Source organism: Gopherus evgoodei, chromosome 7 (assembly GCF_007399415.2).
Source record: "Gopherus evgoodei ecotype Sinaloan lineage chromosome 7, rGopEvg1_v1.p, whole genome shotgun sequence".
NCBI lineage: Eukaryota > Metazoa > Chordata > Testudines > Testudinidae > Gopherus > Gopherus evgoodei.
In genome coordinates, this window is record NC_044328.1 from 74,017,942 (window position 1) to 74,044,192 (window position 26,251).

Genomic DNA, 26,251 nt, shown 5'->3' on the forward strand with positions numbered 1-26,251 from the left:
GGTGGAAGTGAGAGCAGAATCCGACACGTGATGTCTGGCACTGAGGGTTTGTGATGAACACACCCGTACCACTTATCATTAGCAGTGTCCCGATCCATCTTTGGGTCCCTTTTGCGCCCTCTGCCCCTTTTCCCTTTTTGGATACCTGCCCTGAACCCACTCTGCCCAGAATGGCTCCTGGATGGTCCATTTCGCTTTTCAACTGCATGAGAGGCTACTCCAGAAGAGAGTTAAAGGGGGGGGGGACTAAAGCGATGTAAAATTAAAAGGTAAAAAGCAAGAACGCAAATGGGAGAGAGCTCTTTCAGCTTTCACATTATTAATGACTCTTCAAAAAATCGGCGAGTTTTCCAATCTTCTCCGAGAAGCGCTTGAAGGAGCTCACAGATGAAACTGACCTTCAAAATGTTCTTTGGTCTTTAGTTAAGAAATTCGCTCGCCATTATGGCATCATTAGGGAAACAAGGATAAAATTACTCCATGGTTAATGACCTATAGTATCTCCCCACCAAAATTTGTTTCAGATCTAATAAAACTGTGCTTAACACACTCGGATGAGTTATGAGGACTGTTCTGCAGGGTATTAAAATGTGGAAAATAGATTTTCCGAAGCTGGGGGGACTGGACTTTTCGAATCAGATAGCAGAATGGAATTTTCTGGGCAATAAATTCTTCCATGTCTCAATTTCATCTCGCTCTCTCTCTCTCTCTCTCTCTCTTCCTGAAATGCTAAAGCAACATGGAAATCTTTAAAGTGCAAATGCTTATACAAACTTTAAAAAAATTGGAATCACCCCCACACCCCACGTTTATGCTATTTGTCTTTTCTCTGGGAAGGAGTTGTTGTTTACAGGGTTGATTCAGTTGTGAGGGCCTTTTAGTGTCAAAATTGGATTTTACATTAGCCCAGTGTGCTGCCAGAATCAGCTCACTGAGGCTGGCATGTCAATTGGGGGTGGGGGAAAGAGGACATCGGGTTTATCCACAGAGGACATGTGTACATAGCAGAGATCCATCCTATTTGCCCCTTCATGGGGGTTTGGCAGGCAGCCATGTTGCGTGCTCTACTAGTGACCTCTGAGACATCCACCACCATGCTTTTTGCAAAAGGGCATGATCCAGCCATGGCTTTGCACATGGCTACATGTTTGCACACGTGTGTTTGCCCTGTTGGGGGGGCATGAATGCATGGACTTCTATTTAGGCGGGAGTGCACATCTGCTCATGAACTGCACATAAAAAACACATCCTTCCGTGCAGGCGGGTCACCCGGAGCCCAGAGATGGGCAGCTGTGGGGGGGGAGCAAAGTTGGGGGGGGGGACACATGAGCCCAGCCTAATCTGTCGATGCCTGAAGCAGAAGCCAGGGACTCCAGTGGTGCTTTTAGGTTAGTGAGGGCTAGTTACTGCCGCTGAGAGAGGTGGCTTGCGAGGTAATGGCATTTTGCTCTCTTTAAACTTTAATCTTTCCTATTAATTCCCTGCAACTGGAGAATGTATGAGAGTTAATGTTCCATGAACGTGTTTCTCAGCCGACAGTCTCTTCGAGCTAATTACCTTCAGGTGCTAAATGGAGGGAAATTGCAATCCATTTGGATGTGAAAAAATTTCGCCTTTCCAATCCCCTGTGAAACATTCTTTTTCCTGAGTGTTGCAGAAAGAATGCACTTAGTTTTTTTCAAATGTTTTCCTCCCCCATCGCCCCCCCTCCCATCCCGCTGCCAGCCCTCCTTCTCTCAAAGACTCCAAGTTCTTTGGGACTCCGCAGGCAGCCCAGTGGAGGGAAGAACGTGGTCACGTGGGATGGCATGCCAGCCACAAGAAGGGGAGACAAAAATAAAGATGTGAAACCCAATGCATGCCAAAACGTGGAGGAGAAACCAGATTCTGAGATGGCAAATGGCTTTCTTTGGAGGGCTGGAGGAAAAGTGTATTTACACGCTTAATAACACGCTTATTACAGCCATTTCCTAGTTGTTGAGTTTTGAATAGAGAGATAATAGAATTTTACAAGCTGCATCAGGCCATTATGCTTTGGACACTGAGCTGGGGAGGAAGTGGGGTCTGACCCACTGATATCAGAGAGGGTAGGCGATCCAGATCCAGGTGGGAAATGTAAGATCCAAGAAGCCTTCCACACAAATGCAGACAGGGCCTGAAACTAGGTAGCTTCCTATGCGGTGGGCATGTGGTACAGCCTGGAACTAGCCATTCTGAGTGCCTGGGGCTAGCACATAAATGCAGGATTGGGACATCCAGTGTCGACTTGAAATGCACCCCAGTGTCCATCAGGAAGTCTCAGGCCTTCTGTCTCTGGTTGCCTGGACTTCCAGACTACCCTACAAAGCTCCATGGATGCTGATAGCTTGTATGGCCAACTCCATCCAATGGTGATCCAGCACCAATGGTGCCATAGAGCCCAATCCAAAAAAAACCCCATTGAAATCAATGGAAAGACTCCAACTGAGTTCAGTGGATATTGGATCATAGAATATCAGGGTTGGAAGGGACTTCAGGAGATCATCTAGTCCACCCCCCTGCTCAAAGCAGGATCAGTCCCCAACTAAATCATCCCAGCCAGGGCTTTGTCAAGCCTGACCTTAAAAACATCTAAGGAAGAAGATTCCACCACCTCCCTAGGTAACCCTTTCCAGTGCTTCATCACCCTCCTAGTGAAAAAGGTTTTCCTAATATCCAACCTAAACCTCCTCCACTGCAACTTGAGACCATTACTCCTTGTTCTGTCATCTGATACCACTGAGAACAGTCTAGAGCCACCTTCTTTGGAACCCCCTTTCAGGTAGTTGAAAGCAGCTATCAAATCAGTCCCAGAGCTGGTCTAAAATTAGGATAATCTAATCTCAGTGGCATTTATGATACACCAATCTCCATAATACCCTGGTGCCTCTTTGCTACCTCATCTCAGAATTAACTACCGCTCCCCAGCGAAAGCAGCATTTAACATTAGCCAAGAGTTTACCGGTAATAATCCAGATACACGCCAACTGGGACTGGGGCCTCTTGAGAAACACTTGGGAGCTCCTTTGAAGCATTCCTGCCAGACCATTGAAATGCACCATTATTCCGACTTTGCTTCTAGTCCCGATGCCATGAAAGAGACAGATAAATCTGCAGTTTTTGCATTTTGATTTACATTTAAGAAATCTATAAATCTTTGTATGTGAAAAAACGTGCTGCATTCTCCTAACATCATTAGAACCATTAGCAAATGCAAGTTCCTTTGAGCTAAAATAGTGCAGGTGGTTTGATATTCCTAGCTCTGGTTCCCTGTGTAGATACTTCAGTCCCTGCGCTGGTACAGGGAATGTTTCTATTGACCCAGTCAGGGTGCAATTTCAAAACCTCCTTCAAGTCTGCTCAAGGCCTCCTCTTTTTCAGTGAGAATCAGCCACTCCTCCAGCTGTACTACGCCCCCTCTAAGCATGTTATGGTGGTTTGCACCGCCCTTCCACACAGATGCAATGAAGGAGATGAAAGGGCCTGTGCAGAGATATCCTGGGGATAGTCAAGCATGCACTGTTAGAGTTGGGTTGAAATCTGGCTCACTGCCACCAGGCTGAAGTTGTGTGATGTCACCTGGGCTGAGGAGAAGTGATGCAGCAACACAGGATGTGAAATTGACCTTCTGGTCCCAGAGACACTTATTTTCATTTGGGAAGTTTATTCACTATCTTTGATTTGATGCCTCATTTTTAGAAAAATACCTAGGGTCCATTACCTTTGCAGTTAGGATGCATTCACAGGGCCATTGCACCATCCATCCATCTATCCATCCATTAGTCATTCCATTTACCCAACTTGTGTGTCCATCTATTCATATACCCCACCCACCCATCCACCTACCTACCTACCTAGCCATCCATCCATGCACTCACTCCAAATATACCCATATCTGTTTATCCACCTGCCTATCCATCTGAATATCCATTCAAAAATTGGTCTGTCCATCCATCCGCCCATCCACTGCTCAGTAAGTTCATCAGTCAATCAGCTTTTCCGTTTTTCAGTGACACCCTGAATATTTTTCATCAAAATGGAATGTTTTTCATGAAAATTTCCATTTAGGAAAAAAGCAAATTTTCATTTATAAGAAGTTTCAATATATGATCAGCAATATAATGGGGCTCTGATCTCAGCAGGGGGTCACTAGGTTTAATAAGATTAATGATAATAAAAGCACTGAATAAACTCCAGTGTTCATCAATCAGAAAATGTTCGTCTGAATTAATTGGCTAGAAAAACACTTCACGGTTGCTTCCAGCAGGTTCAGATCATGGGGTAGGTGAAAATCAGCTTAGTTCCATTGACTGATGGAGCTGATTTTTCCCAGCTGAGGATGTGGCCCATGAAGTTGTTTGTACATGGTATTAAAACAGCCAACGGTTACCGGCTTTATCAGTGGCTTTGCCAAACAACAGACATGAACTCCAGGTGGGAATGAGCCAACACATGCATCCCACTTCCATCTTGGCTAAAAGCCTTGAGTGAATTTTGCCCCATGTAACCTGGCTAGAGATGCACTGATCTTCCCATATCGGGAGCAGGGTGTCTTGCTTTCCGACCTAACTGCCAAAACATTCAACTGTAGTCACTTGTGCTGGGGAAAGGACTTTGTCAAAATACCGCTTGGGCAGCTCTCTACAAAAAGTCCTCTTGCTTCCTAGTCTCTTTACTCACCCTTTCTTTCCTTCCTTCCTTCCTTTTTCTATTCTCACTCTCAGATTTTCACACACACCCTTTTTTTTATCCTTTCTTTTCAGCTTCTCTCTCTAGCTCTCTCCATATTTACTTTCTTCTTTTTTTCTTCTCTCTCACTTTTCAACTACTCTTTTTCTTCCCTCGCTTTCTCCCCAGCTGGTGTGTTCTCCTGTCCACCCTTCCCCAGCACGCACTGGCCAAGACTGAAACAAGAGCCCTAAGAAGAGCAATGATGCCTTCAGAGGTCACTGCGGGGTTAACAGGTGCCACTGCTTCACAACTCTTTGAGCCATATGAATCATTTAAAGGCCACTTTTAATAGCTGAACATGGGCAGGTGTGTCAGCTGCTGCTCAAAGCTACAGAACTCTACATCTGTTCAGTGCAACTGCCTATGGAGGACACACTATATGTGAAACGAAGACCTACAGCGATCCAGCGTTTCTGTTAAAGCCATCAAATATTTTCCTTCTAAATAGTTTTTTGACAGAAAATACAGTTTCCACAAAATCAAAAATTTTCCAGTTGGCGGGGTTTTTTTTGGATTTTGTTGATTTCCTGGTGGAAAATCAAAAGAGAATATTCTAATTTCCACAGGGCTTTTGTTTCTATCTAATTGTTCCTAGAAGTGTTAACAAAATTAACTTGAAATGTTTTTAGATGAAAAATGGCTTTTTAAAAAATAATAAAAATTTACCTTCAAGCTTTTTTTTTTAATGTTCTGAGGTTTTGTCAAAATCTTAAATTTTGCAAATTTGCAAATTAGAAAATATATAATTTGGATGGTTGGGGTTCCCCTACCACTGCCCCTTTTCATTTACTCAGTCAATAGGAGGAATGATATCTGATTGTTTGCTCACTTTTTCCCTTTTGCCACTCTGTAACTTGCCCAAAGTCAAGAAAGTGTAGAAAAGTGGCAGAGTCACTGGGTTTAATTTTTCCTTTTGCCACTCTGAACTTTTCAGAAGTTGGAAAAGTTCTGAAAAGTTGCATAGTAGTGGAAGGAAAAATATTAAAAAATGCAAAAGTAAAAAACAAAATCTCAAAAAAATGTTTATGCAATGATGTTGTAGCCAGGGCTCTGTGTATGCTTGAAAGCTTGTCCTTCTCACCAATAGAAGTGGGTCCAATAAAAGATATTACCTCATGCACAAAAAATACTTGACATTAATCATTTTATTTCACTCAGTGAAAAGAAAAGAAAAGAAAAGAAAAGAAAAGAAAAGAAAAGAAAAGAACATCCTCCAGTGACAGGGATTCCATGACCTTTATTGGAAGCCTATTCCAGAGCTTAACTACCTTTATCATTAGAAAGCTTTCCTTGGTATCTGGCCTAAATCTCCCTTGCTGCAGATGAAACCCATTATTTCTTGTCCTATCTTCAGTGGACATGGAGAACAATTGATCACCGTCCTCTTTATAACAGCCTTTAGCATATTGGCAAACTGGTATCATGTCTGCTCTTCAGTCTTCTTTTCTCATGGCCAGTTTTTTCAACCTTTCCTTACAGGTCAGGTTTTCTAAACCTTTTGTCATTTTTGTTGCTCTCCACTGGACTCTTTCCAAGTTGTCCACATCCTTCCTAAAGTGTGGTGTCCGGAATTGGAACTGGGGCCACATCAGTGCCGAGTAGAGTGAGATAATTACCTCCCGTGTCTTACATTTGTCACTCCTGTTACTACATTCCAGAATCATTTTAGCCTTGCCTGCATTTTTGCCACATTGATGACTCATATTCAACTTGTGAAGTACGATCAGGTCCAGCTCCTTTTCAGCAGTATGGCCACCTAGCTAGTTATTCCCCATTTTGTAACTGTCTGTTCGATTTTTCCTTCCAAAAAGAAGTACTTTGCACTTGTCTTTATTGAATTTCATCTTGTTGAATGCAGACCAATTCTCCAATTTGTCAAGGTCGTTTTGAATTTTAACCCTGCACTGGTGTTCTGGACTGGTGTTTGGTACTCTGCACTGGTGTTCTGACAGGATGGTCATCCTCAGATTTCAAAGTGATGTACAGTCATCAATTCAGTCAGAGTTATAACACTCCTGTGAGACAGACAGGTGTTGCAGTACCCATGCTGCAGATGGACACAGGCTGGCAAGGAGAGATTAAGTGACTTGCCCAATGTCATAAAAGTCAGTGACAAGGCTGAGACTAGAATTCAGAAATTTTGACTCCCAGGCCCCTGTACTAAACATTAAACAATGCTGCTTCCCATGACTGTTAGAGAGGGCACCAGTTCAATCTCCTGTACTTGCTGGAGTTATGAAATTCACCCTTTGCAAAGGATGCTGTACCTTTTCATTCTAAGGGCTTATGTGACATTTAAGTAGTATCTAGGGTGTGAGTTGGCTCACAGCACAGGGGGGAGTTTCATCCTTATAACGTACATATAAGGCTGAGGAAGATTTGTTTGGATCTAGGCTTGTACATAGTATACTATAGCAATTACAGCCTGAATGGGATAAATGAAGTCTAACTCCACTGAGTTCAGGTGTGTTACACCAGGAACAGGAATTTATTACAGTCATGCCCGGTTCAATCAAGTGTGATGAAAAGAAGCAGGAGCAGGAACCAGTGTTGTGTCGATCCCAATGCTGTTTGGTTTGAGGGTTTTGGCCCCAGAATTTCCAAGCTGTCCCAGTTCTGTTTAGCACCAGCAAAAGGACATAAGCAGTGTGACATAGAATATCAGAGTTGGAAGGGACCTCAGGAGGCCAGCTGGTCTAACCTGCTGCTCAAAGCAGGACCACTCCCCAGACAGATTTTTGCCCCAGATCCCTAAATGGCCTTCTCAAGGATTGAGCTCATAACCCTGGGTTTAGTAAGCCAATGCTCAAACCACTGAGCTATTCCTTCCCACCCCCCAGCTGGGATTGGTTTGAACATCAGGAGACTTGCTCATTAATTTCATATATAAATCATGTTCCTGCTTTTAAAACGGGCAGGTTAATTAAATACAAAGTAAAAGGGGCCAGGCAGAGGGAAAATGTTTTCAGAGACCATGTCATGGGAACAAAATAAAATACAAAATTTAAAAACCCAAATAGTGGGAATATAACAACCCACTCACAAGGGTCATCAGCAGGGACTGAGATCTTCAGTATTACAGCACAACTGCTACTGCTTGAGCAAAGGTGACTACGCTAGGTGGTAACAAACTTCTATCCAAACTGGAATCACCTATCCACCACTGAAATGCAGCCACCTCCGAGGGCAACTCAGCATCTTTTAAATGGTGCACAGCAACACCATATGGCCTGACACAGCAAAGCACTGGCTCATATGCTATATGTTAAGCTCCTGTTTACATCCATCTCTATTTGGCAAAGCACTTAAGCATGTGACCCAGGTTTTAGGTTCAGCCCATAATACAAATATAAGCCATTTGCAAATATACAATTCCCCTTCTAAATGTTGAAAGAGTTTGGCTCCGGCCCACCTCTGGTCAGAAGGAGCAGGTAGATATGTGTTAAAGGGACGCTAGACAGATCATTGTTTATATTCCTTACCTGTGTTACTACCAGCACCTCAAATAAGTAACTGGAGGCGATGCTAAAACCCAATTGACTCTTAACGTCTTGCCATGTTTGTTTGGATTTTTTGCATTTCGCTTAGCTGGCGGGAGAAACTAACCTGGTTCATTGCACTTTCTGTTCCTCATCTATTTCATCTCCACAATCCTGGGCACCGAGATAATGCTGTAGAGTTTGTTGCTGGTGGAGAATATTTAAATTCAAAAAAACCCGAAACCCAGGTATTAATGAAAGATTATTATTGCTATTATTAATCTAGTCATGGTATATTTGGCAAAAATCCTTAGAGAGTGAAATTTGGGGCCTAAACTGATTGATAATACAAAACATGGATTTATATATAGCATCTTTAATATAAAATGTTCTGCATATAAAAATGCATTATCAAGTTGATGACAGCCTGAGACCATCGCCTATCATGCTGACCAATACTGTCTCACTGTTTCCTTGTACTCCATCTGGCTGGCTCCATCTGTTGTCTCTTGTCTTATACTTTGATTGTTAGTTCTTTGTGGCTGGGAGCATAAGAATGGCCATACTGGTCTGACCAATGGTCCATCTAGCCCTCAATTCTCTCCAACAATGGCCAGTGCCAGAGCTTAAGGGGCATTGTACAGAACAGGGCAATTTTCGAGTGCTGCATCCCAGCCTTCCCCTCCCAGCTTCTGGCAGTCAAAGCTTTACCGTCTCCCTGAGCAGGGCCAGCTCCAGGCACCAGTGTAGGAAGCAAGTGCTTGGGGCGGCCAATTCGAAGGGACAGCACACCATCCGGTATCAGGATGGCACATCTGAGTCTTCAGCAGCAATTCGACGGTGAATCCCTCATTCCTTCTCATCCTCTTTGAGCTGCTGCTGAAGAGGAAGAGAGGGAGGACCCGCCGCCAAAGTGCCACCAAAGAAGCGGCACAATTTAGCTGCTGCCGAAGTGCCACCGCTCGTCTTTTTTGGGGTTTTTTTTGCCACTTGGGGTGGCAGAAAAGCTGAAGCTGGCCCTGTCTCTGGGCATGGGGTTACATCCTTGACTGCCTTGGCTAATAGCTGTTGATTGGCCTATCCTCCATGAACTTACCTAATTCTTTTTTTAAAGCCAGTTCTACTTTTGGCCACCACAGCATCCCCTAGCAATGAGTTCCACAGGCTAATTGTGTGTTGTGTGAAAAATGCTTCCTCTTGTCTGTATTAAACCTGCAGTCTATTAATTCCATCAGGTGACCCCTGGTTTTTGTATTGTGGGAAAGGATAAATAAAACTTCTCTGTTCACCTGTTCCACACCAGTCATGATTTTCGAGACCTCATTCATATCCCCCCTTAGTCAACTCTTTTCTAAGCTGAACAGCCCTAATCCTTTTAGTCTTTCCTTATTTGGAAGCTGTTCCAGAGCCTGGATCCCTTCTCCTAACCTTTTCCGGTTCCATTATCTCCAGAACTGGACACAGTATTCCAGGTGTGGGTGTAGTGGTGGCATTATGACCATCTTTTGTAGGGTGACCAGACAGCAAATGTGAAAAATCGGGACAAGGGGTGGGGGGTAATAGGAGCCTGTATAAGAAAAAGACCCAAAAATCAGGACTGTCCCGATAAAATCGAGACATCTGGTCACTCTAATCTTTTGATTCTATGCTTATGCAGCAACTAGCACAATGGGGTCCTGGCCCAGAGCTGGGCTCCTTGGCACTGTCATAAAACAAATAAATAACAGTACTAAGCTATAGTGAGAGAGTCACTATGCCCAGAATTTTTAAACCAGCTCAACACTCATTTAGGCACCTAAACAAAGGCAGAATCTTCAGAGGTGCTCAGGACCCACAGCCAAAAGCATGGGTGCACACTGGCCACTCAGCCCTTTTGGAGAGCAGGCCAGAGGCATCCCAATGAGAGCTGCTGGGTTGCAGACACTCAGAAGCCTCCCTGGAAGAACTGGCCCTGTGAGCTCTAGGCAAAAGAGAAACCAGGTTTCCAGATGATATTTGAAGAGAGGTGGAGAATGGATGAGGTGGACGGCTACAGAGAAGCCATTCTAGATGGCAGGAGCTGTGGCAGATAAGGCTCTGGCACCTGCAGCTCAGACTATGTGATGGGACATTGAAGAGGCTGATGTGAGGCATGGTAGAGGCAGTGGGGTGTGGGAAGGGGCTGAAGCAAGGTCCTGGAGCATTTGGCAAACATGGGAGGCCTGCCTGGGCCAGATCCTGAGATGGAAAGGGAGTGGGTGGAGCTTTCAGAGGATGGGAGCAGCGTGGCTGTGTCAGGAGGCCCAGTGAAGGATGCTCTCCCATCACTGGCACAGACACAGCCCCTCCTCTGGTCTGACTCAGTTTGGTTTGGTTTTGCCCAAGGAGCACCTCAGCTCCATCGTCCTGCTGCTGAGAGCAGGGGACCTTCACTTGGCTAGCTTGTGGCAGATGCTCAGGGCTGAGGGTGGCAGGTGGAGGAAAGGAATTCCTAGGACCGAACGGAGATGGAAGGTGCAAGGAGAGGAGATTGTCATAGAAGGCAGTTTCTGTGATGTGAAAATGTCTCCAAAGTGCCTGGCAGGCGAGCCAGAATGGTCGGAGGAGGCTTCAAACCAGGCGCCTGAAGGAGATGCTGGCTGATCGCGAGTTTGCTCTCCCAAACAGCAAGGAGCGCGCACGTGCGTATGTGCGTGTGTGTGTCTCCCTTCAGACACACCACTCCTCTCTGTCAGCAAAGTAGGCCAGGGGCTGCCATCACAGCCTATGCCAATGGCTGTCTCCTGGCCAGCTGGCAGGGGCAGGATGGGCAGAGGTGATTGCCTCGTTCCAGAGATGGAACGGCTAAATGTGACACCTCCGCAAACAGAGAGGATGCAGTTTTCAGCATCAGCCAGGATAGTTGTTGCTGTGAGAAAGGGACAGGCTCAATGGGTTACCACTTCCAGGCCACCATAACTGACTCTGAGAGCAGCAAGGAGCAAAGTACAACAGACAAATGCAATCCCTGCTTGCAATCTGTAGGGCTGGATCCTGGCCTGGTGTCGATGGCATCTCTCCGGTGACTGCAATGCAGCTGCATTGCCCCAGTTCTGAATCCATCCCCTAGGCTCTTCATTCTTGCCTGAGAACAGGGCAGCACTTTGGGATGCAGGAGTGGGTGCTGCGTCCAGGGGTGCAGAAGAGGCAGCACTCCTGCCAGGTGTAGTACAGGTGTGATCATAGCCAGTGATTTTATCTGGAGCAGAATCAGCCAGGGAGGGCAAAATTGATTATTATTTATTTGTATTACCCAGGCCTAGGGGCCTTGGTCATGGCCCAGGACCTGCTGCTGCTAGGTGCGGTACAAACACAGCTTCCACTCTAAATGGGATCATAGAAATAGGCCTGGCTGAGTTGACCTTCTAAGGTTTGAAATCCCCGGGCTCTCTTGAGCCATAATGATGAACCATCTCCTAAGACAGACATGCACATTTCCAATCCATTGAATATGGGTGAGTTTTGTGGATGACACCAAAGATCTCATGTTACTGTGTGTAACAGCAAGAGGTTTGGATCAACATTCCTCTTTCCTCTTGGGCTACCTGTTGCCCTCCTCCCCAGATGCAGCTGCAGTTCAGCTTATATTCAGATGGTGTATGAGAGAGTCAGAGAGAGACAGACAGACAGACAGACAGACAGAAATCCATCTCATATTTCTTGAGCATCTTTCATCCCAACATGCAGGCCAAATTCTGAAATCCTTGTTTGGCTGTTACTTTATCCTTGCTCCAGCAAAACTCCCACTGAACTCAAGCAGGGGATTTATACCAGCTCACAGTTTATAAAGGGCTTTGGGATGAAAGAGGCTATAGGAATGGAAAATGTTGTTTCCCATAGGGTTTGCAGAGGGAGAGAAGGAATCTTTTGGGTTTATGTGTCAGTAATGGAGGACTGTGCATTTATGGCATTAGCAAACAGAGGCCCAGTTTTCTGCATGGATTCGTCTGTATCTTGGACTCAGCATGGTGCTAAAACCAGGGTTTTCTTTTGGCTACGGGGATGGGAATTAAAAATACATTTCTTGATCTCTCTGTGTCTGTTTCCACCACCACCTCCACCTGCGCCAGACAGTGCAGGCTGCAGACACACTGTGTTGATGTGTACGCGCGCCACCCTGTACGATTCCTGCTTCCTTGCCAAAACACCTCCTGCTGTTTATTTATTTATTTCTCGCTGATAACGGAGGGGATCGCATTTCCGGAAGAGCGCCAGCAGATGATACGAGCCCGAGACTGATACTGCCAGCAAGCCCCTGCCAGCCCTTTCTGCCGGAAAAATTTCATTTTTTCCAGAAGGAAGCCATGAGTGCGAAGTGGAATCCAAATCCGATTTCTCGGCACTTTTTGTTATCGCACAGCAGCCCACCAGGTGGGGCAATGGAGGGCGCTCACTCAGCTGCAACTCAGTGCCTTAATCCAATTTACAGCTTCTCTCAGAGAGATAATTACAGCCCTGAAACCAGTTAGCGCTGTACAAAACAGCTCTCACACCAAAGACCCGAGCCTGTCTTTCAAATTTCCACCTAGAGTGTCAGGGATTCTTACGGGGGTGGGTAAGATTTGAGCTAAGCCATTGTGAAAAAGCAAGTGTGTAGCTTAGTGACCCCACACCCATGTGCTCTTCCCCCTCCTCCACACAGGCACAGCCACCATCTCTCCAACTTAAGGCCAGAAGGAAATGAAAGGGACGACTTTTAACACAGAGCTTTTCCAGCCCTGGATGGCAGGGCTGTAAAGGACCACCACATCAGGATGCTGCAGGTCCACAGAGCAGCTATTTTGGGAAGATGGATGCAGGTGGCTAGCAGCACATTTAGCCCAAGGGCTAGATCCTGATCTCCATCCCACGGGTGTGGAGTCTGGAATCCTTTGTCGGCAATGGAATTTGAATCTGAGTATTTGAGTGGTGCAGCATGCAAATAGTCCTGTGAGACAGGGCAAAGGGAATGGCGAAGGCAAGAGCTAGGGTTGCTTACTGGTGGGGGAAGGGAGCTACTTAGGTGACTCACTGCTCAGTGTGTGTTCTGGGTGCCCTGCTGTGCCCAAGCCAAGCCTGACACAGCCCCACCAAGACAGCCTGGCTCTTCAGCCCATGCTGTGGAGGTCCTCAGTTCACCTTCCACTGTGTCAGCCAAGATGGCAGCCTACGCACAGCAGAAGCAAGCCAATGCTTGCCCACCCTGCCCCCTCAATGCATCCTAGGAGGACCAGTTATGAGGGGAAAGGGCTTCAGGTGTGGGGCTCATTTTGGGCCCAATCCAGGAGAGCACTTAAGCACATACCTAATGTTATGCATGTGATTGAGTCCCATTAACTTCAGAAAAGCACTTCAGCATGGGCTGGAGCATGCAGAGCTGTGCTCATCCAGATGGTTTTGTGACTTGGGATCTGAGCCCTGGTCCCATCAGGCTGCGATGGCTTGTAATCTGAGGCCATGGGGGTTGGAGACAGAGGAATCCACCCACTAGGAACTGGGCCCAGCCCCACCAACTCCTCTGTCCCTCCCAGTGGGCCTCATGATCACCCTGAGTACCTGAGTGGGGTTATCAGCAGCGAAGAAGCTCTCCTCTCTGCTCAGACATGGGACACGCTATTTCAGCTCTGGGGCTATTTTGTTCTTTGGCATCATTATTTTAGGAAAGCAGAGCTGGAAAGACGGGGCCTTACTGTTCAGGTCCTGAACGTGGAGAGGTGATGGGAAAGCCTCCACTCTGGCACAAGGGGGTTCTATACCGGAGCGTTGGCTTCTGAGAACATTTTGTTCCCAGCTCTCACAAGCTTCGCCCTACTTGCTGATACTTTCGTTGTCTCCAGTGACCATAACTGACAGAGCAGCACCAGATCTTGGAGTGCCTGGGGGGGTCTTTGAGGTAGCTGAGGCCCTGTACACTGAGGGTTTCATTCTTGACTAGGAACTGGATTTGGGACTTGATGGGGAGCCAGTGATGGAGCAAACAGTGGGTAAGGACCTAAATTCCCAGAGATGGTACGCCGTTGTAAGCAAGGCCGGAGGAGAACAATGTATGGATAGCTGTGGTCAGATCCTCGTTTCTCAGAGTACCTTCTGCCCGGATGAAAGTGGAATGAGGCACTTTTAGAAGCTGTGGCTAACTGGGTGTCAAACAGCATTAAGGAATCCAGGATGTACCCCAGATGAACGCCATCGGCCGGCAGATGTCCCCAACAGCAGGAGATGTCATGGTGCAGGCCAGTTCCTCAAAAATATTTTCCTTCTTCCCACCAACATGGCTCCATCGTCCCTGGCTTGCATGTCAGTCAGCTCCTCTTCACCCAGGTGCTGAGATGCCTGGCCAGAGCTGTTAGCTGCACTGGTTAAGAAGAGCCAATGAGCTGGGTACCTTGCTGACACCAGAGTCCATGTTGTTTCACCCTACCTGCCAATGGTTTTATATGGCCCTGAGCAGCCATCAGACTGCAGCAGCAGCAACCTGAGGGGAGAGTCACCGATTTGAGAGCCATCCAGCCTCTTTTCAGAATTAAGAGAGTTAAGAGAAGGGAAGTAACCCGATAGGAATGAGGACAGCCAATGCCCTGCAGCTACAAGTGCACGGGCATTGAGCCACTACTCCCAGGAGCTCCCCAAGCCAGGAGCCTTGTGGTCTGATATTTACAAAGCCACCTAGGGGACCTGGAGGCCAAGTCCCATTAATCTGCATGGGAACTAAGCATTCAACCCCACAGGCAGCTTTGAAAGTGTCAAATTGAATGCATGCATCGTTGTATGTCCAGTCACTGAGCATGGTCTGAAGAGACACATTAGTAGTGGGAGGTTCTCCAGAAGTTCAGAAGTTTGGTTCCCGTGGGAGAAGTAGCTGGATAGATGCTGATTGGAGATTTCTAAATGACAAAACCTCATGAATGGGGCTGGCTCTCTCACATAAATTTCCAGTTCTGTCAGTTTCCAGGCAGGCCAAAAATACCATCAGAACAGTCTTCCTTGAAGTACTACAGGGTTTCTGCCTCCAGCCCTGGGCAGAACTCAGCCCTTAGGAGCCCTGGCTCCACACGACTATGACAATAATAAAAACAACAGCCTTTGAAAAAATTAACACAATTTTTTTAAAATCTCAAAATTTTTTGCTTCAGGTTTTGAGCAAAAGCTTGGATGCCACTGTGGGCTAGTGGACAGGACACTGACTGGGAATCAGGAGCCATAGCTCATATTCCCAGCTTTGCCACTTAGCTGCAGGCTGATCTTGGACAAGTCATGTCACCTCTCTTTTGCTCTTTCTTTCTTGCTCCCTTTGTAGAGTGTAAGCAGTTTGGGCCAGGGACTGTCACTACATGTTTGTAGTGTGTCCAGTGGACTGAGGCTGTGTTGGGGTTACTGGAATATAACCAATAATATTTTATCAAAGCTTGTTCAGACACACCTCGCCGAATTGGGTCACACTTAATCCCTTGAGGTCCAATCTGTTTCCACTGTGGAGTTTTAAATTGCCCAGCAGGGAAGGTGGGGAGACCGTGGATGTCATGAACAGAGAGAGACCCAATTCAGAACACCCTTAACCTTTGGAAAGTTTGGATTGCTATCTAATCTACGCAGCTCAAGACCAGCACTAGTAATCAGAATTCACAAACCGTTTGCCAGAGGTTCATGCATGCAATCAGGTTTCTGAATCCTTTGCCCAATTTGGTGGCTTGTCCTCCCAGCATGACCTGCAATCTGAGGACATTAAGCCCATGCCAAAACAGCCACTTTCTCTGTTTCCTAGAAGTGAAATAGTGTCTAATCCTCTTTCCTTCTTCCTCCCATTCAAATCAAACAGATGAGTCCATTTTTTTTTAAATACCAGCCTTCCTTTCATTTTGGCTCATGGCTTCTGAATTGATTCTCGAGCTGTGGAGCTCAGCTCTCCCATCAGCTGGCCCTGAGATGAGGGTGTGGTTAAAGGGTCCATGGAGCTTTCCTTACCATCAGTCATAGGGGCAAGACAGCCATCTGTGGCAAGCATGAGCAATAGCTCAAAGGAATGCTTCTTCTAGTGCTTCAAGACACCAACATGCTTTTCAGTCATTCAGTGCCCACCATAAGCAGCTGTCCTTTGAGTGTGTAATACCGATACGTTATAGGGGAACCTTTCAGCGGGCACAATCCCAAGGCACTTTACAAGCAAATTCTGCTCAAATGAAGGTTGTAGGGGCAAGCTGAAAGAGTTCCATGATCTAAGTTTATACAAAATCCTGTTTCATTTTCTGTCTGAATTTGGGATGTCACCAAGATTTGGATATTCAGGGCTGGCAAGTCTGGATTTCCCAGTATATAAGGGATCACTTCATCTATCATTGTAATGCAGTCAACTCTGGGCCAGAATGTCGCTGCTAACAACACACAGAAGTGCTCCTCTGAAGTTCTGCAGCGAAGTGAAGAATATGAGGCCAGATCATCAGGTGGGCAGAGGTCAATGGATGGATTTACACCAGCTCGGGATCTGGTGCAAATTCTTCATCTGAAAGCACAGAGGAATATTAGGTACACAGAATGAGCAGAGCTGATCTTCACAAGAGCCCCAGGATAAAAGCACCATGGGTTCATTAATGAACTCCAGTGTCTAGTTGAAGTTTAATCAGCAGCAGAATGGCACCTTCTAAAACCAAACTAAAGCATAGGGCTGCCTCACAGGGAAGAGCAGCAGCTGCCTTATCTCCAGATGGGAGTGCTGCATTCCTTCACAGTGATGCTCAGCTTGTGATGAGGGCTTGAAGGTGAATTCCTGTTCCCAAATTTACCGCAGACACTCGTCAGCACAACGAATGCAGTGCAGTTGATTCAGAACTGAAACCCTCTATTGCCTTAGTATTTAATAGGGTAGGTAAAATACACTTCCCAAAGCATCTCTTCTAGACTGGATATCTTTCACTGAGCTGGAGAGAGTCAATAAGATGGTTGGGCCAATTGATGCATTAGATTTCATGACAATATCATGCTTCCTTATAGATGATCTGAGACAATGATCCTGAAACACTGATTTAAACACTAAACCCTAAAAACTTCTTCGATGGCAGAAGAAACACGGGCTCTTTTGCTCATATAAATATGTACTTCACTGTAGGGGCCAGATCCTCAGCTGGGGTAGATAAAGATAGCTCTAGTGAAGTCCGGGGAATTATGCCAATTATGCCAGTAAAGTACCTGGCACTATATTACACTTTTGGCAGGTTTTCACGGCATGATCCAAGTACCCTCAAGGGTATAGGCATTGGCTAGTTCACCATTCCTTGGTAACGATCTAATTAGCAATAGCAGGAGTTGGCAAGTCACTACCATGTTTGTACAGTGTAGATTCTAAGTCTGGTCAGACCATGCTATTGCCAGGAGAAGACAGTAACCTGTGCTATTGTGTCAGTCACACGTTAACAAAGAGAAAGACCAAGAACTATGCAGAATCCACAGGCTCATTCTACAGCTGATTTCTTCTATTAGTTCTTGGCCAAATCCTAGATAGATAAACAATTCAAAAGAGTGATCATAATTAGTACGCTGGGACCAGCACTGGCTGTCAGAAGGGTCTTAAATATAATCCACTCTGCCTCATGCACTGCACTGGAGGGTGTTTGAGATGCTTAGAAAGCTTTCAACGAGATAGAAAGAATCAAGGGGGAGATTTTCATAAGAGCCTAAGGAATTTAGGAGCACTGAGTCAATGAGAGGTGTGCGCCTTAGGCACTTCTGAAAATGTGTCCCCAAAAGAATTGCTTCCAATCTGATCCATGGAAAGTAATTACCCTGCCAGCCAATCAGGACTAGTAGGAAACACTGCTGGATGAGTGAGTTTTAATTAGTAGAGATACTTAGGCACTGAAACCAAACTGCACTTAAAGACATGGCAACATGAAAATGGACATTCAAACCTGAGCAAAGACTACCCTGCCATAGATAAAACTCCCAGTGAAATTTCAGTATGCCCCAGCAGGCACTCAGCAGAGAGGCCATTCAAATCCGCAAATAGGGAACTGGATCAGAACTCAGGAGCTCCAAATTCTATCCCTTGCTCCAACAATGACCTTGGCCAAGTCACTTCATCTCTCAGTGTTGCTGTTTCCCCTCTCACCCATTGTCGAATGGATTATAACATCTTCAGCACAGGAATTGTCTTTTGCTATGTGGACATAGAATGCCCAGCACAAGTCAACCCTGATCTGAATTGTGACTGCTAGGAACAGCAGTAATATAACTATTATAATATACTAGAGAGTTTACTTCTTCCTATGTTAGGCAGATACTGGAGGCCTTGTGCCTCGAAAACGCCACTAAAGTCTGAAGGTTTCGAGGTAAGAACCAGGATTTGAGGATTAGGTCCAGGGACTTGGACCAGTGCTGAGTGGATGCATAGCTAGGGGCAAATTGGATCATATAGGGTGGAAATATTCCCAAATGCTCCAGCCAGGTAACGTTTTAGTCCCACCCCTTCCAGAGTAACAAGAAGTCCAACAAATAAAAGTTCATTGTCCTTATAAAAAGTCTTCTGCCCTGACTCTGGGCTCATGGTCCTCACCCTTCTGCCAGGGATTTCAGCTGTCCTTAGCCCCTTCTCCAGGGCCTCATATCACTTTTCCCTGTGGCTGGTGGGGGGGGCCAGGTCCTCCCACTACACCGGGTTCCAGTCCGAGGCCTTATAACCAGCAGCCAAGATCTGTTCCATCATATGCCTTGCTGCTGCCTCCCTGTATCCCTTTCTACTGCTGCCTGTTACCAGGCCTCTCTAAGGCCTCCCTTCTCTCAGGTCTAGGACACCTCTTGGGCTCTTGGCAGACCAACGAAGGGTTGTGTCATCATCTCCCCTGCATTCTTGGGCACCTTAAATGCTCTTCTGCTCTGGCTCACAGCTGGGACACAACAGCCAGCAGTCAAGCATGGACTGAGTGTCTGTGATAAGCAGCCCTGACGCACCACCTCTGACTCCAGCAGCCTGCTTGTTACGCCCCATTCATGCTCTGGTTACACTTGGCAAAACGACCCCAGCCCAGACCCAAATCTCCCCAAACTATGTGCACTACCCAGGACCGGATTAAGGTTATGAGGAGCCTAAGCCTAATGGGAGGGAAGGGCTGAAGTATGAATTACATAATACACAAAAATTATGAAATCATCAAACATTTCTCTACATATGTATTTACATATTATTTATTTATGTAAAAGTAACAAGTTTATTCTACTCTCACTACACTCAATTCTTCAAAGAAACCATTTCCCCTCTAACTTTAGCTGTGGCAAAGTCATGAACGATGTCATCATAATTCAAAGACCTGATGATTTCATTCTTAAGGCTCAAAAGGGACAAAGCACTGAGATGCTGTTGAGTCATGACAGGTTTCAGAGTGGTAGCGAGGTTAGTCTGTATCAGCAAAAGCAACGAGGAGTCCTTGTGGCACCTTAGAGACTAACCAATTTATTTGGGCATAAGCTTTCATGATGAAGTAGGTTAGTCTCTAAGGTGCCACAAGGATGCCTCGTTTTTGTTGAGTCAGGGTGGATCGGAGGACATTTTTTACCCTTGTTAGAAGATAGAAGGAATGTTCTCCACTACAGCTAGTGATCATTAGTGACAAATACAGCTGTAATGCAGTTTCACCATTTGGGAAACATTCTATCCCATTGGATTCAGTGATAACTCGGAACATCCAAATACATTTGCTTTCGTCATCTTTTCCCTCTATATCTGAGAGTGATGTGAATTCAACACATTGAAGAAATTCATTAGTCAAATCTACTGGGAGATTGTTTAGGTACTTCTGACACAGACATATGATAGCTTCGCTGACTTTGGAACTTAAAATGTTAGGTGAAAAATTTGTCAGTACTCTAAAGGTTTTGTCAATATTTTCGTAAGCCTTGATCTGATGTTCTAATGAACTCTTCTGTTTGTCAATGATTGCGATGAAGGTATTAACTCTGAAGGCCTCCTTGTCACTGAATGAGTTGGCAGTTGCATCGTCGCATGTCTTCTGTCTTTTGCGCATTTGGCTGACTTAGACTCATGGTTAGCAGTCCTTGCAGCCCCCTGAATTTTATACTCATCAAAACTATCCTGCATTTGTTGAAGAACATTTCCAAGACTTCTCATTAGGTTTACAGCAGTGGAAAGGTCAATTTGAGCACTTTGCAAGCTTAGACTGCACCTGCTGAATGGCTGAAGTATATCATTCCAGACCTCACACAAAATACGAGTTTCCAAAGTGCATATTGCATCACTCGGGATCTTCACATCTTTTCTTATTGCTGATTTTTGAGATTCATCTTCCTTGACACTCTCTAGCACTTCAAGGATGTTGGGGTATCCCAGAACAACTGTATTCACAGCTTCAGCATTGGCTGATAGTATCTTTTTTGCCAGCAGTGCAATGAATTCATTACAAATAGTCTTTGATAGATATGATGCATGGCCTTTTCCATGATTTGCATGTTCATTGATGTGCTGAGCTAAGAAAGGGTCGTACTTAGCAATTAGCTCTAGAATGCCTAGGTAATTACCATGGTGTTTCGATCCAACAGTCTCACCTGAGCCACGGAATGGCAGACCACACTCAGCAAGAAACACTATGGTTTCAACTACGCATCTGAGAACGTTCTTCCAATAAGCATGCGCTTTGAAAAACTGATTTTCCATTTGTGTATCAATTCTGCCACTAACTTTCTTTTGGGCATAGTAGCTGCTAACTGATAATATATGCTGCTCACTCATTGCATGATTGATAATGTATGCAGTATTCTTCAAATCACTGAAGCCTTTGCAGGACATTCCCCACTTTTTGGTATCAGAAAACAGGTGGCAATAAAAACAGTACACTTTCTTCTTAGAAGGAGAATAGATGAGCCATTCTCACCTGCCAATCTATTTGTTAGGTTTCACATATTCAGACATTTGTTTGGTCAGATAACAATTCTGATTGGTGTACTCTCGCTTTGTCAATAAAAAGTCAGCATCTAGATTCTGGTATTTCTGTGGACGCTTCTCAGTCCAATATGCAATGAGATCTTGAAAAGTCATGTCCCACTCACCTGGATGGTTGGAGAAGGATATTTTTGTATTACTATCACTGGGAAACTCTTCAGAGGAGCGGGGTGAGACTGCAGCTAGTGAAGTCACAGGAGGCTGGTCCTTTTCATCAGGTGTTGGCGCAGCAGGTTCACTTGGGCTGGTATTCGCCTGGACTTCCTCACCACCAGGCTTAGTAGGAGGAAACAACGCTAGGAGAGAAGGAGAACCTTTCAGCACTACATCTTGTCTTTGCCATCTTTCTTTGGCCTCCTTCAATTTCTGCCATCCTCCTTTCTTCGACATGGTTTCTGGTGTCCAGTGTAGGCCTACTGCAGGGGTGGCCAACCTGAGCCTGAGAAGTAGCCAGAATTTACCAATTTACATGCCAAAGAGCCACAGTAATATGTCAGCAGCCCCCTCATCAGCTCCCCCACCCCACTCCCAGTGCCTCCCGCCCACCAGCAGCCTTGCCAATCAGTGCCTCCCCATCCCTCCCTGCATCTCCTGATCAGCTGTTTCTTGGCATGCATGAGGCTCTGGGGAGGAGGAGCAAGGGCATGGCAGGCTCAGGGGAGGGGGTGGGAAGGGGTGAAGTGGGGGCAAGGCCTGTGGTAGAGCCAGGGGTTGAGCAGTGAGCACCACCCAGCACACTGGAAATTTGGCACCTGTAGCTCCAGCCCCAGAGTCGGTACCTATACAAGGAGCCGCATATTAACTTCTGAAGAGCCGCATGCGGCTTTGGAGCCACAGGGAGGCCACCCCTGGCCAACTGTGTACAAAGTTCAATATTACTTGGGCCGACAAACACTTACTTAGCCCACAAAGATAAAATCACAACCACCATAAATTGAATTTACAATCTTGATGGAGTAATTTGTACAAAGCAACATCCAATGAAACGAAACACTTCCAATGGCCTGTTACCGTCGCTCAGCTGTTACTTCAATATGGAATGGAGGGCCTACAGTAGGGCCTAGAAATAAGAGGGCCTAAGCCTACAGCCTTATTAGCCTATGGGTTAATCCAGCCCTGGCACTACCATGTCCAGCTCTTTCCTGGGCCATTCAGAGGAATAATAAGGTGTTTGCTCCTCTACGGAGACCAAATGCACAGAATGTCCCCTTAACTGGAGTCAACAATCACTTGGATTCAGCTGCAGCACTGGGCTGGTTTTGATTAAAAGCAAAGCAAGCTTAGTAACAAAAGGAGAGAGGATTTTTATTGAGTTCAGGTATGAAGGGGAGAGTTAGACATGGCATGAAAAATGCTTTCCAGAAGCTCAGACTTAACCCAAGAAGCCCTGGCCTTTGTTCCAGAGAGTTTCCCACTTTCCATCATGATGGGTGAGTACCCTGTCAGGATCTACCACCAAGTCAAAAGAGCTTAGTTCCTTGGTCTGCTTAGGAGATGAATCACTTGGGGTTCTCTGCCCCTCTCTCTTATAGCCAGGGACCCTCTGCAATTGATTCTGCTGGAGGGGGCCCCCCAAAGCAAAGTTCATCTGGGCTGTGAGGAAGGTGATATGGAGTCTTCTGGTGAATGAGATTCCACACTGGCCTCTTCCCCTGTCGGGTTTGCTAAAATCCAAAGGAATGACACCTGACATGGGATTGCTAATCGACTCTGATGACACCTGATTAGATGCATCAGCTGGCCCCATGGGCTGGGAGAAACCCATTTGCCCACTCCCCAGGCGTGTCTGGTAAATGCTCATTAGTTCCACATTTCCTTCATCTTTATACGGGCCCTTGGCTGTTCCCTGGACTTACACCAGGCAAGAACGACAGTGACCAGTGTGTTCTCAGTGTGCCAACGACACCTTACATCAGATCCAGCTGATGACACTAATGAACTGGGTCCCACTGAAATGGTCAGGCCAGCTGAAACGCACGACCAGCTACCAGTGAGCCCCTGGCTCTCTGGCACTGGGAGGCCGTTAGGGTCACAGCTCTTTCCCTGGAAGTCCATGCCTTGTCCTTTCATCAGGGCTCCTCACCATCAGAGCCTGCCCCACTCCCAGCAGCTGCTCCTGGTCTCTCCTGGTCTCCTGCCAAACTTCTCTACCCAGGAGAGGAGCTCAGAGCCAGCCCACACACTCACGCCTCCCTTACTCCAGAGATGGGCTGCAAGACTCCTTCCCTCTAACCCACTTCTGTGGCACACTTCTCTTTGTACCACCCACCCAACTCCTCCCCAGCTGGGATTCATCTTTAATTGAGCCTGGCTCATCCTCCAGGGGCAGCCAGGGGGTTGATTTCTCTCTCAGGCCCACTTTAACCCTTTCAGAGCCAGGATGGGGTATATAGCCCATCAAAGGGTTACTGCTGCTAGCCACACACCTTCTCTGCAGATGGAGCTGTCTAGTCACATCACACTAGGCTTAGTGATGGGGCATAAAACTTGGGGTGCACTTGCCCTGGAGAACATAAGCTGCTTCAAAAACAAGCTCTCTGAGAAATACTGGGACTCCGGGAGCTGTACACTATGCCCCACGGCCCTGCACCTGGCACAGCCCCTCCCACTAGAGCCCAGGGCAAAGTGGGGGCATAACATACCTATTCTGAACTGCAATCTCTCCCATCAGCTCAGCACTGGTGGGAACGGCCACACAAGAAGCAGAGTAACAGTGAGGATACCCCCCAAACACACACTCACACTGGTGTAAATCAAGAGTACTCCACTGATAACAGTGTAGCTACATCTCAGGAAGTTAGGGTACAGTACGGATCTCAGGCCAGGGTAGGCTATACTCAGGGGTACAGTATGGATCCCAGGCTCGGAGTGGGTGGGCTAGACCCAGAGGTACAGTATAGAGCCCAGGCCGGGAGTGGGTGGGTTAGACCCAGGGGTGCAGTATGGATCCCAGACTAGGAGTGGGTGGGCTAGACCCAAGGGTGCAGTATGGATCCCAGACTAGGAGTGGGTGGGCTAGACCCAGAGGTACAGTATAGAGCCCAGGCCGGGAGCGGGTGGGTTAGACCCAGGGGTGCAGTACAGAGCCCAGGCCAGGAGCGGATGGGCTAGACCCAGGGTTGCAGTATGGATCCCAGACTAGGAGTGGGTGGGCTAGACCCAAAGGTGCAGTATGGATCCCAGACTAGGAGCGGATGGGCTAGACCCAGGGTGGGCTAGATCCAGGTACAGTATGGATCCCGGGCCAAGAGTGGGTGGATTACAGCCAGGGGTTCAGTATGGAGGGTGGCTGGATACACTATAGAAATCCCAGCTGTTCTCCAATACTGGCATGAATCTCGTTGTGCCATGTCCCTTTGCCAGGTCATGCTGAGCGGGGAGAGCACTCAGCCATATAGACACCGCAGTTGGCCCTGGACACCCTGCCTCCAGCATCCCCCTGTGGCACACATCAGTTTCCAAGCCACGCAGTCACTGGGCAGGCCTGGCCTGGCCGTGTGGCTGCTGCTGCGCTGGGTGGTTGGAGAGGTTCACACATTTCAGCAATTTGCCAGGCTGTGTGACAATTACTGCCACAGATGCTCCTGTGTCAATATGGGCTCTGCTCTCTGCTCTGGTACAGCAATGGGTGTGCCTGGCGCGGATGCCGCACGGCTCATTCCAGTAGAATTATGGGGTTGGGAGGAGGCCATTTTTGGATGGGATTGCTAGGGGATTGCAGCTTTCCACCTCACCCCCTGGCTTCTCTGCTCATCTCTCTAGCGCAGTCAGGGCTTGCAGCTGGGCTCCCCTCATCCAAATCTGTCAGGGCTTCAATGCCCAGTGCTAGCTTGGCATTACTGCTTAGTCTGTGTTCAAGTGTGACATGGGGCAGGGGTCTGCTGGGAGGATGAGGGGAAACGTGGGGCAGGTGGTCAGCGTGAGGGGCGCATGCAATGTGGGGCAGTTGCACAGGGTGAGGATCACGTGCAACGTGGGGCAGATGCACAGGGTGAGGGGCACATACAATGTGGGGCAGCTGCACAGGGTGAGGGTCACGTGCAATGTGGGGCAGGTGCAATGTGGGATAGGGGCAGATGATATGTGGGGCAGATGCATGGGAAGAGGGGCATGTGCATCTATACTAGGACAAAGTGTAGTCTCCTTTGGTTCCCTAGATCACTAGGGTTCCATCCACTGGTGCTGAGACTGTTCCCTGGGCTTGTGGAATTGATCAGATGCAGCATTCGTCGCCTTACAGACAGAGAAATGCCATTGGACTGAGCAAAGTTTAGCTACATAGAGATGTGCAGCCTGCAACACAGGCACCTTTCACTGCATACAGGCCCCCTGTGTAATGAAGGGGCTGCTACAGGATCTTGCCCTAAACCGACGTAGGCGCTGGGGCATCGAGGAGTTTTAAAGCACCTAGTGGCCTTGTCTAAACCAGGATAAAAGGGGTGTTGCTAGCTAACATGTTCTAAACATGGAGTCCAGCCAAGGCAGCATGGACTGTGAACGGGCTAGGCTGGGTTGGCTGAATCCGAGGATCTGCGCTGGGCCGCAACTGGAGCATCTTAGCACCTGCTAATGGCACTAGCTATGTCCTCTCAGCAGCGTTAACTGGCTTCATGGACACACGAGTGAGCCCAGCGAGAGAGAGAGAGTGCCACACTGTGAAATCACCCTGGAGCAGAGTGACTGGATTTCCCCCCCAGAGTGACTGTGGCAGCAGCGGAGGGTGATAACTCAAGCTGTGGCCTACACCCCACAATAGGCCGGCTATGTAGAGTACTAAGCCCAGTCACACTTGAGTTCAGGAGTTTTAGGTGTGGACAGGGCTTGGGTTCTAACATGAGTCAACTCTGCAGCGAAGACACCGCATCCATGTGACTTGCGCACACTAGACTTAAAACTTGTTAGCACATGATCACCACATCTTTAAATCTTGGTCTAGACAAGGCCAGTGTTGGCCTAACTCTGCTCTCGAAATGACGCCCTGACCCATGCCCTGTGGAGAGATCAGTGAGTGGGAAAGAGCCCCTTGCCAGCCACTGGCTTGCTTTACACCTCTCACGCCTGCAGATGTCTCCAACACAGCCCTCAGAGA